The sequence below is a fragment of the Belonocnema kinseyi genome, chromosome 7 (assembly GCF_010883055.1).
Source record: "Belonocnema kinseyi isolate 2016_QV_RU_SX_M_011 chromosome 7, B_treatae_v1, whole genome shotgun sequence".
NCBI lineage: Eukaryota > Metazoa > Arthropoda > Insecta > Hymenoptera > Cynipidae > Belonocnema > Belonocnema kinseyi.
The window spans coordinates 82,875,221-82,880,023 of record NC_046663.1 but is presented as its reverse complement, the minus strand read 5'-3'; the positions used below and the strand labels follow the sequence as shown (position 1 = coordinate 82,880,023).

General features: G+C 27.3%; 1 protein-coding gene across 4 annotated transcripts in view; it reads right to left on the bottom strand.

Annotated features, from left to right (window-relative positions):
• The window catches only part of LOC117176988 (ubiquitin-conjugating enzyme E2 H), a 62,166-nt gene that overhangs the window by 8,910 nt on the left and 48,453 nt on the right, over nucleotides 1-4,803 (bottom strand). The gene's annotated exons all lie outside the window — the stretch shown is intronic.

The window sequence follows — 4,803 nt, the reverse complement described above, 5'->3', positions numbered from 1 at the left end:
TCTAACAAGTTTTCATATTCATTTATACCAGAAGGTGTTATGTATATCAACACTATGTACTACAAATTTCACTTGGAGAAAATTCTTATATAGAATTATTATATAACATTTAATTCACCTCTCACTTAATTTCATTTGAGAAAAATCAAGATTTCTATAGACAAATTTCAGGGTGGACAAAATAATTCAATTTTCAATAAAACAATTAAATTTTCATTAAAATAGTCGAATTTCTAATTAATTTTTTTATCAAATTAGAAAAAAGTTGAATTTGCAAGACAAAAATGAATTTTCTGTCCACATATATGAATATTCGACAAAAAGGTTGAATTTCCGATATAAAAAGATGTCTTGCTACCCAAAAAAATTAATTCTCTACCTACAAAGATAAATTTTTAACAAAAATGTCGAATTAATAAAAAAAACTTCAACCAGAAAGAGGGTTGCATTTTCATCTAATTAGTTACATTTTTCAGCAAAAAGTCAAACGCTTCAGAAAACAGTTACATTTTAAACCCGAAAAGATCAATTTTCAACAAAAAAGTTCACTTTCAACAAAAACAGATGAATTTTCGACCAAATGGTTGAATTTTAAATTTTAAAAAGTGAAACTTTAACCAGAAATAGATGAATTTGTAACAAAAAGATAAATTCTTAATGACAAATGTGATAGACGATATTAAAAAAAAAATAATTTTTAACGAAATAGTTAATCTTTCAAACCAAGAGTTTACTTTTTAACAAAATAATTGAATTTTTAACCAAACAGTTGAATTTTCAAAAAATTGTAAGGTTACATTTTCAGTTAAAAAATTAATTTAAAACAAAACAAAAACGAATTTTCAAGAAAATATGTAAATTTTCAAACAAAGAAATAAACCTTAAAAAATTGTAACAAGGAAGTTCAACTTTCAACAAACGAGATGAATTTTCAACTAAAATTATGAATCTTTAAGTGGAGTAGTGAAATTTTCAGCTAAAAAAACTAACAAAATAGTTGAATTATTAACCAAATAGTTTAATTTAAAAATAATAATAATCGATTTTCAACTAAAAATGGAATTATATTTGTTGATGTCATGGTTTTGGACAGATAAAATAGATTACATTATTTCATCTTAATTTTTTTTGATCTACTGGTCTAAAATAAATATTGTTATTTCTAAATTGTGAAAAAATTAGTCTCAAGCTTCGCTGGGATGCGAACCTGGATGATCTTACCTGCTAAACTACAGAGGGACAAGAGCATTTTTTTCACTATTTAGAAATAAAAATCAATATTAAAAAATACTTATTTTAGACCAGTAGAAAAAAAACAATAACAATAAAATTATGTAAAAATGTAATAGTTAAATTTATAGTTAAAGTTGACCATGTAGTTTAATTTTGTACTAAAACAGATGAATTTTTCAAGTTAGTTAGCAGAACTAAAATTTTATTTGAAAGGAATAAATATTGATTTGTAATTAAATTGTATTACAAAGAGATAAACATTTATTTTCTCTGAATAGAATTTTACTTCAAGAAAATAAAAAGAAAATTTTAGAGAAATACCTTTGGGCATAAGCGAGAGGTATTGGGATCTGAAATACTTGCATACGCCACCTGGTGACAGAATCGGAAAGCCCTGAACGCAGGTAAATTTTTGCCGGAAGTATAGGCGAATATACGAAAATAATTTATCTAAAGGTTTTACAGTGTTTTTTACAGTGAAACCGGGATAAAATAAAAAGTTACAAATAAAATAAATTAAACTTTATCAATGGAGTCTTCACCACGAAAATCGAAGAGCAAAATGTTTTATTGTGTGTATGGTTGCTCTTCTACTGCTCGAAAGCATGAAACTGTTTGGTTTTTCTGAAATGTAAATAAACTCCTATTAAAAAAAAATATGAAGAATCCTATAGTACATTTACAGCATTTACTGATAGTATGGATCGAGAAATAAAACAGAATAAAGTAAAAAATGCACGAAATTCTAATGGATTTTCAAGCTTGTCCCACTGTCAATAAAAAGTTTAAAGAAAAAGTTATAATCATCATCAACTATTTATTGTTTTTATTCTTCAATAATTTTTCAGCATTCCGAGTGAAAATAATCAAAGCAGGTTCTAAATAAGAATATTATTTTAGGTACAAATATATCAACATAACCTCAAAACTGAAGAAAGTTACTGCTGATAAATGACAAATATTTGTAATTTCAAGTTGATTTAAATTAAATTTTGCATTGAAATATCGATATTAAATATTACATTTTAAATGTTTATGAGGGCAAAAAATTGAAGAATTTATTATTTAGACAATAAGAGTTTTTAAATTCGAAGTTTGCAAACGAAATGCAATAATAGAAACTGAAGTTTCATTTGCCACCTCTTTTTCCCAAAATATAATGTGTCCTGCATTTAAATTCTTTCTCCTTCTACGAAGTTTCTACATGTCGGTTTAGATTTTGTGAAATCACAAATTGGAGCCATTGTTATTTTAATTTTCAAGGTTCAAGACTAATTTTCAACGTCTACCTACTGTCGCCGCCCATATTGCTTTTGCCGCAGCATTTTAAGATTTAACATTTAAAAATTAAATTGTCTTAAGAATGAAAATAAAAAAGGTTAAGGCTTCCTAAATTAAACAGAGAAGTTTAAATTGAAAGGCTTTGCAACTAAACATTTTTTAATTAAGCTTTATAGTTTGAAACATGTAAACCTGAAAGCATTACAAATTGTTTAAAATTTTTAAACGCGAGATTACAAATTTCTCGGAATGCTTTGAAAAACTATCTCATATGAACGTGATGTCAAACATCACGTTCAAGAAAATCTTATAAACTGAACTTCACATCATATACACACATTAATTAAAATTAATTACTAAATATAAATTACACCGCCTTATGAGAATCTGATATGTATTTGTTTCCTTAGCACGTGTAGATTTCAGGTAAATGTTGATTTTACTGCAACGAATTAAGGTAGAAGAATAAAACGGCATGAGAACTGTAGATAAAAACAATCATTCTTTTTACTAGAACTATAAAAGTCACATTCATTGAAATTTTTTTGTTGCGGCTATAGATGAACAAACGGTTACACAAACGAAGGAAGGCCAAACGTAACCAGAATACAATTAAAAAGTTAATATACAGCCTTGCGGTAATTTAATCAAAGTGAGGCGCACGTTCCTTGTCACCTAATACAGCTTCTACGGCAACATATTGAATCATCAACGAGATTTCGCGATAAACACCCACACGAATTATCACGAGTCACGTGCAAAGTTACCTTAACATGTGCAACACTCATTTAGCTCTTTACTAATGAGTCTTTGCAGTTTTCAGGCTAAATTCGTGATTTCGTATAAAAAAAATTTTAATCAAGAATAATGTAATTTTTCAGTATTGTATTAAAAATCAACGTCAAGCGAAAATTAGATTTAGAAGTCTTCGGTTTCAGGATTTTAACCAAATTCGAAGTTCAAAAAAGGTTTCAAAAGGTTTGAAAATGTCTAAATTTTGTTTTTCTCCCGGCTAATTTAAAGACGTCTTCTTGTAATTTGTCCCTAATCAACGCATAGAAATGGTATAATTAAAAATATGTTAATGGCATTATATAAAAAATATACAAAGTTTATGTTGTAAGAAGATAATCACTTATTTACACGTGCCAAACTTATCCTCAATCACAGATTAAAATGATAAATATGAACCATAACTTCATTGCTGATCACGAGTATCACAGTCTGTTCATTGATGCTTTCTTATTAAGATCCTATATATTATATGAGTTAATATTCTTTCCCTTAAATAGATGAAAGGCTACTGGAATTTTCTATAAAATGACTCTATAAAATGAATTCTATAAAATGAAATAATTTTATGACTCAGGATGAAATAATTTTGCTAGTTTCTTACAAAAATATTACAAAAGTAGCACATTTGAATTTTTTCGTAAAATTTAAATAAAATCTAATATGATAAACATTTATCGATATCCTTGTTATCATTTTAAAGATAAATTTCTATAACATCGCACCTGCGAAAATGTTTACTTGTCTGGTGCAATATGGTTCAATGTGAAATGTAAATTTTAAAAACATTTGAATAATTTTTCTGCTGAAATAAATATTTGTGCAAAATATGTGAAATAGAGGAAACAATTCTACAGTAGATAATGATTTATTGTAAATAACTTTAGTTAACTAGAAAACTGGCAAACAATGTTAATGAGTTTTGTATACTGAGAGACCTTTTTGTTAGAATAAATGAAAAAAATTAATTAGAATTTCGTATAATATCGTTCCAAAATAGTGAAAACCGAGGTTTTATTAGCCCAAAGTAGTGTAATCGAAAATGAGAAAATTTTTGTCGTATGGAAATGGTTACAATACTTTCCGGTCCCGTGTATGGCGCTAATGTGGCACGGGGATAAAATGGCAGCTGCCTATGTCTACATCGTTGACATTGACACAGTTTGCATTACATATTAAAGATTGTGATATTTGATTTAAATAGATCAATTATTATTTATGTAAAAATAGATTTTAAGAAATCGGTTCATCGCGAAACATTTAAATGTAGCAGTTTTTATATTCCAATAGTATTGGCATGGCTCAAAGAAATTAATTCACCGATTTAAAAATTTTGCATTATTCTTTGAGTCTTGAGATTATATTTACACGAAACCATGACGGCGGCCATCCATACCCGGGGGCCGTTCATTTTTCGGAACGGTAAAAATTAAGAAAGGTAAAATTTCAGAATGGGTTATAATACATAATGGTAAAACTTAGGAATAGCAAAAAGTA